At 45.8% G+C, this 15,477-nt stretch overlaps 1 protein-coding gene across 4 annotated transcripts in view; it reads left to right on the plus strand.

Annotated features, from left to right (window-relative positions):
• Positions 1 to 3,344: 3,344 nt before the first annotated feature.
• HDAC4 (histone deacetylase 4) overlaps positions 3,345 to 15,477 on the plus strand; it is a 136,421-nt gene continuing 124,288 nt past the window's right edge. For all 4 annotated transcript variants that reach the window (XM_069983101.1, XM_069983102.1, XM_069983103.1 and 1 more), the window contains exon 1: positions 3,345 to 3,514. The gene's annotated coding sequence lies outside the window, so the exon portion shown is untranslated. The remainder of the gene's footprint in view (positions 3,515 to 15,477) is intronic.

Genomic DNA, 15,477 nt, shown 5'->3' on the forward strand with positions numbered 1-15,477 from the left:
AACAACTTAAGGAACATATATAACGAGTCAGTTTTACCCCAGGGCAAACGGAGTAAAAACAACCCCCCCCCCAAATAAAAAAAGAACATTTATTTTTTCAATTTCACCACACATATAATTTCTTTCTGGTTTCCCGGCACATTTTAGGCAAAAATTACATCTGCCATAGCAAAGTACAATTAGTTGCGCAAAAAATAAGGGCTCATTTGGGTCTCTAGCTGAAAAAATGCAGGCGCTATGGCCTTATATACACGAGAAGGGAAAAACGAAAACGCAAAAATGAAAACTGGCTGTGTCCCCTAAGGGTTAAAAAGAGATCTGGTGAAAAGACCAGATAATACATGTATTACTTCAAAATCATAAAATCACAACACCAGAGGTCCATAATATAAACTTGTCGCTTTTATTTAATACCCCATAAAGTGCCACATTTTTGGGTGAACAAATTGGCATCTTTCAAGGGTAAATTTGTTCCGTTTTTGAGTTGTGTGCCAATGTGTAACAGAGTGACCTCTGTGCTGGCTTTGCACTACATTGAACTAATAGATGTACAATATACTTTACAACAAAACAAATCATAACACTGAACAATCATTAATTTTCAGGCTGGTTCCAAAATTTTCAGCGTGGTACCACCCACACTAGTCATGTAAACTTTATTTGCCGTCTAGGGCACAAACTAATAGGCTTGTCCTAGGATGCCCTATGATCCCTCCACACACCATACACTTTGTTGCCAGATAAATTAACGGAAACCTTTGATTTCTACAGTGTATCCTGATTGTAAATAGTCCAAACAACTTGTATATCTATTTTCTAGCATTGGTACAAGCAAATGTGGAAAATAAGGGCCCATTACACAGGATGATTATCGTGCGAAAAATCTTTAAATCATTCGTTTTAAACAATAATTGTTCTGTGTAATTGCAGGCAACTATTGAAAAATCGTTCATATGTCGTTGATCGTTGATTTAGATCTGAATCTAAAATTATCGTTAATCGTGCGGTGTAATTCCACGTTCATTTGCTTACTAATCGTTCAGTGTAATTGCACATTGTTCATTGTTTTGCTGGGATCATAAGGAGTAAACGATCATAGTAACGATCGCAATAACGATCGTAACTAAGGATTATCGTTCTGTGTAATATGATGAACGATTTCAGGTTAACGATAAACAATCTCGTTTGTGATCGTTAGTCGTTAATAGTTAAAAATCGCTCTGTGTAATAGGACCCTAAGATCATATGATTAGTCAAAAAATATATAGTAGTTGTGCATATATATATGTTTATTTATTTATGGTGTCTAGTAGGGTGTCCCTGGTATGCCTAGGTTAGTATCTACTAAAAGTGGTCGAAACAAGGACAACTGGTGAACCAGACACCCAATTTTCTTTCTATGATAGAGAGATGACCCGCCTTCAGTGCTTCACCCCTGTCCGGTGCCAACATCCCTTCGCCAGTGTCTATCCATTCAAAAATCACAAAAGCGATGTAGCAGTGGTACATACTCTTTACTATCGGGCTGTGTAATACGGCCCCCAGGTATAAGGCTCAGCCATGAAAGGAAAGGGCCTGTTCACAAAATAAAGGTGTGACCCTGGAACACCTGATCTCCTCTACTCAACCATGGAACAATGGCAACACAATCCAATCTCTAGGCAACATTCATGTTTCTCATGTTCACCTATAGTAGAAACAATTAGCATTCTGGCATCACCTTCATTACTTGTCTGTTCAGTTGGCTGGAAAGAGAAGTAATTAACATCTTATCTCCGGTAAAAGATGCTTCATTTAGTAAGGTTCCTGTTTGGGCCTGCTGGAGACTGTATCATCCTCTGTCCGCAAGACCTGCTAGTCCAAGCATGGGTTACCTCTGGGATGGAGCAGCTGGAGGGCCAAAGTTTGCCATCCCTGGTGGACAGAGGGCGCCTATAGTGACCTGAACCCATAATAAACTCCTTAACCCATATTGTTTGCAATGTTTATCTGGAGGTCCTAACCCTAGAACCCCCTATTTCAGGGAAAGGGAAATCTTAGAGACTCTGTCAGTAGGTTTCTGTTGTCCTATCTAGGGACAGCATAATCTAGTGGCAGAGAAGCTGGACAGAATGAGGTATCACTTACATTGTTCTGTGCAGCTGATCTAGAGATCTCCTCCTCTTGACTAACATGGACAATAAGTAGTCCTCTCCATTATGTGCATGAGCCCAGTAGTCCTGGATGTTCATGGGAATCTGTCACTAGGTATATGTTGCCTTAAATGAGGGCAGCATAAACTAGTGACGGAAATGCTTAACAGATTGCTGTATTACTTCTATCATTTTATTCAGCCGTTCTCCTAATATGCAGGAGAAAAGGATTCTTTCCACACCCCGCCCCCCAGCTGCTGATTGACAGTTGACTCCCTATACACAGAATGGATAGATAGCTGCCAATCAGCAGCTAGTGGGCAGTGTTTGCGGCTCCTCATGAATATCCAGGCCTACTGGGCACACGCACATAATGGAGAAGGCTACTTATCCTCCATGTTATTTAGAGGGATATCGCTGGATTAATGGGCAAAAATGCAGGTATAGCTGGAAAGTGGGGACCAACTTCCTATGGGGTTGTAATGGGATTTTGTGCTGCTTGTTAGTGTCCAGCATATAACACTGTACAGAGAAAGAAGCCGGAGCCCTTTGTTCTCAATCAGTCAGAAAATAGTTGTGTGCAAAACCCCCTTGAAATTAGAGGAGGGAGTTTTCCATTGTAATTACATAAATAATAAAGGTGTCCAGGTAGCCCGGATGTATACCCAGCTATAGCGGTCTATGTACTGTCATACAGCAGCTGGCAGTGAGTGTACGGTGTGGATGTATAGCTGGGCCACACACTGTACACACAGCACGGTCTCTATGACAAGTGCCCGGCACCGCCAGCCATCACTCAGAGCGCCGCCGCTAAGCCCCTCCCCTCCAGAAGGTCAGATTCACGCTGACAGCAAAAACCGAACGTTCTATAAATAACTCGCACGCCCATTGGCTGCAGTAAACAAATATAGGACACGTGAAACAGAACAACCAATCACAATAGGCTAGGCTCTCAGGGGCCACATTAGGCGGTCTATTGGCAGATTGACAGCTTCGACATCCAATGTCTCTTCTCCCTGTGTTGTAGTCCCGCCCGATAATAACAATTGGCTAATTTCACATACAGGGCGGTGACCCGGTGCCATCCCAAGGAAAGCAATTCGTGATTGACGTCTCGTTCAGCCAGTAGGCGAGCTGCGTTGTTTTGTCTTTCCTAGTCACAGAGCCCAGGAGGGGCGTGGCCTTTGCCAGAGTGGCAGGTGGATTGACCAATGAGCGTTCAGTGCGAAGTAGGGCGCAGTGTTAGGAGGTGCGCGGGATGTCGGCCGCTCGGAGCCTCGGGTAGAACAGGAGGATTTGTGAGAGCTCGGAGGGAGGCAGAGCTAGGCCTGGGAGCCCGGGGAGTCCGCCGGGACTGATAGGACTACGAGTGCGCTGTTCAGGTGAGAGCAGAGCGGGCGGGACGTGTGCATCACTACAATGCAGGCTGCAGAGTGTGTGTGTTAGTGCAGCATGGCTGTGTCTGTCTATCCCGAGTCCTGTCGCGATATGTGCCGGGATATGGTGGGTGCCGGAGCGCGGCTTGTCACTGCTGTGTACACATGGAAATAAATGAATGGCCTGTGGGCGGCCGTGTGTGTTTATTGTAGCTGTAACACGTGTGTGCTGTACACCAGTGGGTGTGGAGCTCTGTGTGTTACACTCGTGACGAGGCGTGACGCCATCCACTGGTAACAATCGGCACATTCACCCAAACGCTCAGGGTTGCCCATAGCAACCAATCACAGCGCAGCTTTCGTTTTGCCAGAAGAGGTGACGAAATGAAAGCTGATCTCTGATTGGTTGTTGTGGCCACCTGATGATTGTTATCATGAAGCAGAGGAGATGTATCCAGTAACTCCAGTGATACAATGTAACTGGTTATCAGGCGTCTTCTCCAGTGACTGGGACAATATAGGACAGCTGTCACACTGGCCACAACTACAATTCCTATTGGTAAAGCTTTGGCTGACCAGGCATGATGGGAGTTGTAGTTTTGCTGCCCGCAGGTTTATAGGCTGATAGTTACCATCGTTCTCTAGCCATCACTGTACTATAATAGAGGCTTGTTCACATGCTGCAGATCAGTCGCAGTAATTGTGCAGTGTTTCACAGATTTGTAAGTACAAGGCAATGTATTTAAAAATCTGTTAAAGAAAAATCTGTGGCAGTGTGTGAATGTACCCCTACCTGCATGTCAGTGAATGTAAAGGATAAAAGCCTGACACCTGTGGCTGTCCAGCTTCAGCAGAACCACCACTCCCATTATGCCCTGACAGCTGGGGGCATGTCCCTGCACTTGTCCTGTCAGCTAGTATAGACACGCCCCCAACTGGTAACACCCCATTGTCGCTCTAGGCATACACTTCTGGTGGAATATATTGCAATTGTTAGGGTCCTATTCACGAAGAAATTTCTTGACGATTAGCGATAAACGATCTCAAACGACCTGAAATCGTTCACACAGACACATGGAACGATGATAGTTCTTGCGGCCGTCCTGTTGTCGCTACTGCGAACGACGTCTCATTACCCTGAACAATGTGTAAAAATAGGTCTAAATTCTATCAAACTACCAATGATTTCTCGTTGGTCCTTTAATTGTTGTCTGCTATTACTCGAAATGATTATCGTTCAATTACGAACGATCTAACGATTTTTTGACCTGTAATCGTCCTGCGGAATAGGGCCCTTACTTGTGATGAGGAATACAAGTGTTTACTAAGGGTCCATTTACACAAAAAGATTTGAAGCCAAAGGCAGGAACAGACTATAAACAGAGATCAGGTTATAAAGGAAAGCCTGAGATTTCTCTTCTTTTCAAATCCATTCCTGTCTTTGGCTTCAAATCTTTGGCAGATAATCTGTCAGATAATCTTTCTGTGTAAATGGACCCTAAAGCAGACCGGTTAGGAGTGGTGACAGGCTCTCTTTATAGGGGCAGCGCCGCACTAATTCCTGGGGTCATGTGTCTCCTCTATAATGGCGGGTCAGTCTCACATGTATGGTCCACTGCTGGAGATGGTGGAGCACAGAGCTTGGCTGTCTCTGTCTGTCCTATAGACCTAAAATGACCTCCGCTCATTTGTGGATACTCATTCTTATGATCAGTGCAGTTCCTAATGGCCCTATTCCACCGGACGATTATCGTTAGCATAATCGTTAACGATTAACGATCTCAAACGACCGCTATTGTGAAAGACCTGAAAACGTTCACTCATTTCCATGGAACGATAATCGTTACTTATGATCGTAATTGCGATCGTTTCGTCTTCCGTATTTCTTCGCTATTGCGTTCGTATCTATTGCGAACGACCGAACGATGTCTTATTCAATGCGAACGATTTGCGAACGTTTTGCGAACGAGCAACGATAAAAATAGGTCCAGGTCTTATAAAGCGATCAACGATTTCTCGTTCGGTCGTTAATCGTTACTGCATTTCAACCGAACGATTATCGTTTAGATTCGAACGATTTAACGATAATCTGAACGATAATCGTCCGGTGGAATAGGGCCTTAAGGGTGACATCCCCAGCCATCCTGCGAATAGGTGATTATGGCAACTTGACGCTGGTTAAATTGGTCCCCTTGGGCTGATAAAATATGCTGATCATGGTATTCACTGTGGAGTGTTATTAAAAATAATATTTGTATATTGTACTGTGTGATGGTCGAATACCAGAATAGCCCAAGAAAACGCAGAATCAGGCTTTGTTGGACTGTCTGGTATCTGTGTTTGTAGGAAAGAGCACAGTCTGCAGTGCTATGTGTAGTCATCAGTACTGCTTCCAAACCAGCAATTATGGAAGGGGTCGGCTGATCATCTAATACAGTGGTCCCTCAACTTACAATGGACTTATGAAATAATGTTCCTTTCTGGACCATCATGACTTGAGACCAGACTGGGCACACAATGCTACAGACAGTCAGGGTCTGTGGATGTGCATAACTAGATGATCAGCCAATGCACATGGCCATTTCACTGATAAAATCCCAGTATTACTAAAGTGCATGCAGTGGTTGGCTAGTAGTGTCTCTCTACAATACAGTGTGATACGACATGTCCTGTACTGCTCTTTACCTGTGCCAGGATGACTTGCTCCTTTGGGGACCATGTGTGATCTGTACAGGACCCTGAAAACGCCAGTCCTCTACATAGAAAGTAATTTACACTCTCCCGTATCTTTTTCTGACTGTTGTATGTAAGGATTTGCTTTATACATAATAGTTAGCTGCTTCTTCTTTTCCTTTAAATTTTAATGTTTTTTTCTTATTATTTTGGGATGACATTTTAGCGGCTTTAGAACCAATTACCAGTTTTCCATAGAGTTTTGGTTTCAACATACAGTGGTCACCCTGGAACCAATTAAAGGGGTAGTCTGCTGTCGGACATTTTTTTAAAAGAGCTGGGGAGAAGGTGGCTCAACATAACATGCACCTACCTTCCCGGCTCTAGCTCTAGGGTTCGCTGTCCCCCACTCAGGTTCCTGGTCCCCCGCTGCTTCCTGGTCTAAGCGGGGGCAGCCGACCACAACGCTAGAGCCGAGGTGGTAGGTGCATGTTATGTTCAGCCACCTTCTCCCCAACTTTTTTTAAAAAGATGTCTGACCCCAGACAAATCCTTTTAATGTTGCATGTTGAGGGACCGCTGTATATGTATGATGGGGACCTCCATCTCTGGTGTGGGGCACTGGTCAATTGAGCAGTCAGTAAAGTTTATGTGTTTTAGGGTATAAACACACACCGTATACGCAGCGTATTTACTGCTGCGATACGCATCAAATACGCAGCAGAATAGATCTAAATAACTGAACACAGCATCAAATCTGCACCACCAAATCTGCTGCAGATCCGCTGCGTATCTGCTGCGTATACGGTGTGTGTGTGTTTGTACCCTTAGGCCAGTTTCACACGTACAGGATTGCAGCGGATTATATTTACATACTTGCAGCAGAATGAAAAATCTGTTGCCCGGTGAATACTTAACCCGTCCATACTCCGGCCTACTTCTGTGGCTCCCTGACGTCCCACTCAGCCAATCAGGGCACTGTTCGTGGATGGGGCTTTACATACTCACAGCAGAATGAAAGATTTGCTGCAAATATGTAAACCCATACAAAATGACAGGACACTGGATCGCGGCGTGAAATCTGCTCCACTCCTGTACATGTAATACTGGCCTTAAAGTGCTTTTTTTATTTTTTAAATTACAAAAAAAAATATACATTTTTTTTAAGTCTCTGGAAGCATTTGGCTTGAATGAGGAACGTTCACCCTGAGAACCATGTCAGTTCAGCTGCACCAGAAAACCTATGATTCGCATTATTTATTTTCCTTCTATAAAGTGAATAGGAGTTCCCCAGTTGTGTAGTTCATTGCATTTTTATGCCACACCACTTTGGCATACAAGAATGTTATAATACTGTTACATATGTTTACTATTGGTGACCATGTACCTTCATATAAGTGAAAGGGGTCTCTGCAGTGCACCACAGTATATGTTGGCGACCCTTTTTATTTTATTAATTGCATTAATCTTAGGGTGTTATTACATAGGCCGATGGGGGCACGATAATAACTAAATGAGTGCCGATCTGCTAGATTGGTGCTCGTTTACTGGGGCTATTACACAGCCTGATTATCGTTTAACAAGGGCTGCAGGGACATCTTTACCAATGTCCTTGCAGCCCTTGCTTAAACTTTATACATTACCTATCCACGCTGCAGGGCTCCTCTTGTGGTCTTCTTCTCCCCGGGTCCCGCACGCTCCAGCTTCAGAGCGGCCTGTCTCAGCTGACAGACCGCTCAGCTGATCACTAGCCGCGGCGGTCGCGGCCAGTGATTGGCTTAGCGGCCCGTCTGAGGCTGGAGCGTGCGGGACACGGGGAGAAGAAGACAGCAAGAGGAGCCCTGCAGCCTGGATAGGTAATGTAAATTGTGAGCCGCCAGCCACACACCGCTACTACAGGTAGCGATGTGCCGTCGGCGCCCGACAATTGTAGGTTTAAACCTAGATCCTTGTCATCGGCTGATCGTTGTATTTATTACATGGAGCGATAATCGGCCAATTATCGCTTTGTGGAATAGACCCATTATGTGGACCTATCCTGACAGCTCTCCCCCTGTCCTCCCTGGTCACATGCACATTGGCCAAGTGTGCCAATGCTCTAAGCAGGGAAGAGGAGGGAGGCAGAGGTAGGTGTCTGACAGCTGATGGACCATACAGACCTTGCTCTTTACATTGCAACTTATTGTTAATCATCTTTATTTTTGAAGTAGAAAAAAATCAAACTAAAGGACCCGCTACAGAAGGAACATTTCCATAAAGATGGAAGTTGCTGTGAGCCTTCTTTTGCTGGAAAGTCTTGCAATAAAACATGGTGATAGAAGAAAGCCTAGCATTTGGTCCTTGTGGTTTATATAGATGGGTGTTTGAATTGGTTACTCCAGTACGCTGGAGTGATTGCAGGGCTTAGGCTGCTTATGTACTGTACATTATTACAGTCCCTCAACACATAAAATTAGGGGGTTCCTGGCAGGTATGACTGAGTGTGCTTATTGGGGAGACCCACACAGCTGACCGCTATATAATGGGTATGAACAGGGGAACATACAGCAGCGGGAGCCCTGATCCGTCAGAACCTCCTTGTGATGAGAGGGGGTGGGAGCATGTTGCAGGTGATTTCAATTGCTGCCCGAAGTTACCAATGTTGTGGCTGCATCTGGCCGCTGTTGGACATTATATGCAGGCCGCATAAACCTGTCCGCCCAGAGGGTGGAAGTGGGATGCCAGAGAGTAGAAAAGGTAGGATGGGGTATTCAGGATTAGAAAAATATGACGGCTTTTTTCCGGAATAGAATAGAAATGCAGCTCTATTCAAGTGAATGGAGCAGAGATGTAATACTGCACACAGCCTGAGAAGAAAAGTGGTGCTGTTTCTGACAGAAAGCAGCTATAGATGTGCAGGAAGTGGTGTATTGTCTCGAGTCTGACACAGTGCTCTCTGCTGCCACCTCTGTCTGTGACCGGAACAGTCCATTGTAGTAGCAAATCCCCATAGAAAACCTCTCATGCTTTGGACAGTTCCTGTCAGGGACAGAGGTGGCAGCAGAGAGCCCAGAAAATACACCACTTCCTGCAGGACATACAGCAGCTGATAAGTACTGGAAGACTTGAGATTTTTAAATAGAAGTAAATCACAAAACTGTATAACTTTCTGACACCAGTTGATTTAAATACATTATTTCCGCCGGAGTACCCCTTTAAAAAGTAAAACAAGCCCAACTATAGAAACCTGTATTGTGTCTTTGTATAAATGGAGTCCTTGAATAGTTCACTAGCCCCCGGCGCTGCCGAGTCCTAAATGTGATTCAGCCGTACCATTCACACTCCTGGTAAAGAAAAATCTAAATGACAATTTGAGCCCTTTTGTGTCCCCATGGCGGTGGGGTTGTTGGGTATAATAACATCTACGTAGCCTCGTACCGGCTATAATGGATTAGCTTCTGCTCCAGCCTGATGCATATTCATGGGAAATACAAAGGATTTCTCCTAAAATGTGCGACTTATATAACGCGTGACACTTCTGCGGAGGGAAGCGAGGTATACGAGCAGAACGCATCATGTAGGCCACCGCTCAGCTCAAGTGCCCCAACTCCTGTACAAGTGCTGCAGGCACACCGCGCCCACACAGCCATGTGAGAAGCATCATTTATCCCCTCCAACAAAGACACCATCATCATGGAGACGTGCTACATAATGACATCAGCAAGCCAGCTACGCCGTAGGATGCAGTGCATGTAAATAAGTGTCAGTCTGCAGTGTCTATGTGTCTATCTGTAACTCTATCATTCAATTGTAACAATAAAACCACTGACGGGAGAATAACGTTTATTACCTTATGACATATAATCTGTGAGGGGGAGAAATATAATGGGCAACAAGTGCTTAGAGCTACCTGCATTAGTCCTAGGGTACTATTACACAGGACGATAATCGGCTATATCCGGCCAATTATTGTTCCATGTAATAAACAACGATCAGCCGATGACTACGATCATCGGCTGATCGTTGATAAAGCTTCGGACCTATAATTGTCAGGTACCGCCTGCGCACTGCTACGTGTGATAGCGGTGCGCAGCTGACGATTTGCCAAGTGCATATATAACCTCTAGGGCTCCTCCTGTGCTCTGCTTTTCCCCAGGTCCCGTGTGCTGCAGCTTTAGAGTGGCCTGTCTTAGCTGACATTGGTTGAGAGGCCTGTCAGCTAAGACAGATCGCTCTGAAGCTGCAGCGAGCGGGAATTGGGGAGAAGCACACTGCAAAAGGAGCCCTGGACCATGGATAGGTATTGTATGCACTTTAAGCAAGGGCAGCAAGGACATTGGTAACGATGTCCATGCAGCCCTTGTTAAACGATTATCGGGCTGTGTAGTAGACTCAGTAAATGAGCGCCGATCTAGCAGATTTGCGCTCATTTACAGTTATCTGGCCCCCATCGGGCCATGTAATAGTACCCCCACAGTGCTGAATGGGGCGGCTGTCCTATTCACAGGAGGCATTCAGGGACCTCTGCTCTTGAGATGGCTGGGGGTCCTGGCAGTCTGACCTGCAGCAGTGATACGTTTATCACCTGACCTTTGGATAGGTGATAAATGATTATAGTGAGCATACCCCTGTAATGCTGGCTGTGACAGAAAGGAGTCTGTACATGCAGCTTGTTGTGTATAGAGCTGTTTAGCCACAGACTAGTCGGTGTGTCCTGACCACCATTTAAAGCACCAACAGTGGACGTGAGAACATCAGGAGTATCAAGCCTGGTGTGATGAATCGCATTAACTTTTACCTTACGTGGATAGCGACATGCATGTATGTCACATACCTGGTGAGTAGATGGCACCAGGATCATCTACTGGGAGAGAAGGCAGGTTTATGCCCTGGGCAATGTTCTGCTGGAAAGCCTTGGGTCCTGATATTACTGTCAGGAGTGCCACCTACCCAAATATTTCTGTAGGCCAGGCACAGGAAACCTTTGACCCTGCAGCTGTTGCAAAACTACAATTCCCATCATGCGAAGCTTTGGCTGTCCAGGCATGATGGGAATTGTAGTTTTGCAACAGCTGGAGGGCCGAAGGTTCCCCGTGCCTGCTGTAGACCAACATGACCCTGTCATAGCAGTGGTAGTCCCCGATGGCCGATTCCTCTTTCAACTTTGAGGAACATGATGGAGATCTGGGCCTCCAAATTCTCCAGATATTATTTGATTGAGGTACTGGGAAAGCAAGTCTGATTCACGGTGGAGGTACCTCAGGGTTAATTGCATCTCTAGAACAAGCTGGTTGGTGGGGTTTCAACCACTGGGACCCCCACCGATCCTGAGAACAGACACAATTTTCCCAGATTGAATGGTGTGCATGACCAGTGCTCGCTCCATTCACTCTCTGTAGGGGATGTCTGAGGGCTGAACTTGGGAAGGATCAGTGCGGGCTGGATGCTACAACTGGTTCAGAGTCGTTGGCGACACCACAGATCTGGGTGCTGAAGCCCGTCGCTGGCCTTGGTGACTGCTGTGTGATTGGCCATAGAGTTGTTTGCTTAGTGCAGTGATGTCAACGGGAACTCTAGAGCTGCATCAAAAGGGATGTGTGTGTGTATATATATGTATATATATATATGTGTGTGTGTGTGTGTGTTTAATTTATATTTCTACCTTTTTTTAAGGGTAAAAGAAAAACCCTCTTTATTTTATAATCCGAGTGTGTGTCTTATGCCTGTAGATATGTATTCCTGATTCCGTTAAGCATACATTGTACTCCTGCTGTGTTTTTCTTTCTCTGATATATAAGTAGAACTCTCGCTCTAATGCACGTTCTTATCCCATGCTGAGTTCAGAAAATGTACTTTTGGAGCTATATAACCAGCAGCCAGAAGCTAAACATGTCCTAAGTATGCAGCGCTGCAGCATCGCAGGATGCACCTGAAACGCGGCGTCCACTCTGTACTCTTTCCTGTGAGGACAGAAGACTGGTTCCATTGACTTCCATAGTGACTGGTGTTCTCAAGAAAATTCCCAGCTGTGAATTTGCACCAAAATCCGCGCAATATGGTGTGAATTAATTTAGCAGATTGTTTGCATATTTGCAGTGAATGTTTTTAAGTGTAAAATTTTATAATTATTGCATTTCCAGCGTATACCCTCATTGACCTCTGGTAGAGCATATGGAATATCCTAGAAGGCGTGGGACCTGCTGGGAACACCACCCCTCCCCACTGTGAGCAGAACAGGGAACTGTGGCAAGCAACAATTTTCATTGTGGCAGACGTCACAACGATGTATTACATGCATGGCCATTCCTTAGTACAGCAGCCATGAATTTACCAGCTGGAATTAGAAGAACACATCTGCGTTTGCAGGATCCGTTGGGGGAAAAAAAAAATTTTTTCTTTCGAATCTTTAAAGCAGATGCTATAAAAAAATTTTATGCCCAGATCTATATATTTTTTTTTTTTTTTTTTTTTGCATTGACTTCAATGGGAGGAAAAACTGGTAGGAGCTAAATTTTAAAAAAAGGAAAAAAAAAATTAATCCACTAGCTGCAGATAAATATGCCAAAAATTTGGGTTATGGATTTAAAATCTGCAGCATATTAACGATGTGGATTTTTTACAGGCATTTTTTTTCCCCCCAAGCTTTAACCGTTCCTGGTTCTGGCTGCTTTTATTTTGACATGCAGGAAGCCCTGACTATAGCGGGGACCTCGGACAGGGATTAACTGAGCGGCCTGTAGAAACACAGGAAGTTTATCTGTACTTGTAACTGTAGAGATGAATGCGGCAGGGTACTGGGGCAATTGAGTATCTTTTATCATACCTATAGCAGAACCCAGGTGTCTAGCTGCACTTTGTGCTTGTTCCTTTACAGCTCAACTGCTGTGTGTGGACTAAAGGCCCTATTACACAGAGCGATTATTATGGCTGTGTGTGGCCAAAGGGGGCTACTCTGGTGTCGGTATATAGGATATAATAAAGATGTTATGCTTACCTCTCCACACTCCCCCGGTGTCCTCTTGCCGTATCTCTGAGAGTTTTCTTAATGAATATAGCGGCTGACACTTCCACAGACAAACCTGTCACTGCAATGACAGCCCACTCAGGCCGTTGCTGCCTGTGGAGCTGTCACATCTCAGTCTGTGGTTGGCTGAGCGGGCTGTCACTTCCAGAATGGCTTAAAGGGGTGCTCCAGCAGGAGGGCACTTTCTGGGGGGGACCGGGGAGGAGGTTGCTGAAATAAAAGACGTCCACTTACCTCCCCGGTTCCAGCGGCGGGTCACTCATCGCGGCGCTCCGGTCCCCGGCCGCTTCCTGGTGTCTGACGCCGCCCGAGACGCTACGTCTCAGGGCCGCTCAGCCACTCAGTGAAGGAGGTGGGATCCGAGCGGACTTCAAACGGATCCCGCCTCCTTTACTGAGTGGCTGAGTGGCCCTGAGACGTAGCGTCTCGGGCGGCGTCAGACACCAGGAAGCGACCGGAGCGCCGTGATGAGTGACCCGCTGCTTGAACCGGGGAGGTGAGTGGATGTCTTGTATTTCAGCCACCTCCTCCCCGGTGCCCCCACACTGGATAACCCCTTAAATCTGACGAAGTGGCTGGGCCCAGCTGAGGACCAAGCCTCTTGAGGGGAGCATGGAGAAGTAAGTACAACCTCTTAATTGTTGTCTATATACCGACGCCAGTGTACCCCTTTAAAGCAAGGGCTGCATGATTATCGAACCATGTTACCGGCTCAGTAATGTAGTCCTTTTTTATTTCCAGTATTTATGAAAATGTTAGACTCTCAGCATCTACTCGTCTTGTTGACTTGCACTCCATGGACTTTCTGTCCAGGGCTGTGGTGCCCTCCTAGCCTTCTGTCCGTCTTCTCTTTGCCCTGTTTGGGTCTTCCCATCCTCTATAATGAATGCGTAATGAAAGCTCTGGCCGCAGTGCCAGATGTTAACTGCGGCGTGTTCACAGGGAGCAATCACCTTGTGGCTAACCGTGCTCTTAATAGCAGGTATCACCACATTATCACAGTGCCAGGCTGACAGACCACACAACAATTAGATCCTTACTTTACTCCATCACCGCTCTGATTTACCCGGATTAATTCTATGCTGTGATGTTTAGTACAGTTATTATGGTTAAATCTTTTATTGTCATTATCATATGAAAACCAGATGTGGTACATTTTGCCAAAAACAATATAATGACACATAGATCAGGCGACAGGGAGCCAAAAGAACAGAGTGTAACATGGGGATGAAGAGTCAAAGAAGCAAATGATGCGGTGGGGGGAGGAACCCCCAAGTCCATCCCAAGTAGATGATAAAAGTCTGGAGAACAATGAAAAGCAGTCCATGATGGAGGTTGGACCAATCGGGTGAGCCCCCAGTCACTGAAATGGTGCTGCATCATAATAATAACAGTCAACAAGTGACAATAGCATCTGGAATCGAATGCCAACAATAATCAGTAAATGATCTAAGACAAAGAACAAACAAACAAAAGAAAAAGGAAAAAAAAAAAAAAAGGGGGGGAAGAGAGAGAGGGCTAAGAGAAAGGAAAAGAAGGGAAAGTTGGGGAGGAGCAGGAAGGGGAGGGAAGCGCAAAATAACACAGGGGTTGACCACCTAGGAAGTGCCTCCAGGGCATATATCCCGAGGGTCCACAAATCTATCAACGGAGCCATGTCTGAAAAGCGTCCGTATCTCGAAACATGTCCCAGATCAACCACGTACCTTTGAATGCGTCCTGTTTATCCGTGTCGTCGGCCACCATTTCCTCCATTCTCCTGACCCTGTTCAAGGCCTCCACAAATTCCATTTTAGTGGGTGGTCTAGATTGTTTCCAAAGACGTGGAATGACCGACCTAGCAGCCCCCAAAAAGTGCCGGAGAAGACCCTTCTTGGAGAGGTGCGAGGGGCCAGGTAGTAAGGAAAGGAGCGCTACCTCAGGGCTTGGAGGGACGGAGGAAGAGCTCACCTTATTGTACAAGCGGAAGACAGATGCCCAGAAGGGAGCAAGTATGGGGCAATCCCACCAAATGTGGAGATAAGAGCCAGTGGCCCCACCACATCTCCAACAAGTGGAGGGGGCAGAGGGGAACATAGCATGAATCCTATCCGGGCACCTGTACCATCCGCTCAGGATCTTATAGTTTCTTTCTTGGATCTTGCCCGACAATGAGGCTTTATGAGTGAGCAAGAAAATTTTGGAGAGCTCCTCCTCCGATAGAGTTCTATTGAGGTCTCTCTCCCAGTGCGAGATATAACTGAGCCTGGCATCCGTCTCCTCCGCATGACCTCTAAGCAAACCGTAGACTAAG

The sequence above is a fragment of the Dendropsophus ebraccatus genome, chromosome 9 (assembly GCF_027789765.1).
Source record: "Dendropsophus ebraccatus isolate aDenEbr1 chromosome 9, aDenEbr1.pat, whole genome shotgun sequence".
Classification (NCBI taxonomy): domain Eukaryota; kingdom Metazoa; phylum Chordata; class Amphibia; order Anura; family Hylidae; genus Dendropsophus; species Dendropsophus ebraccatus.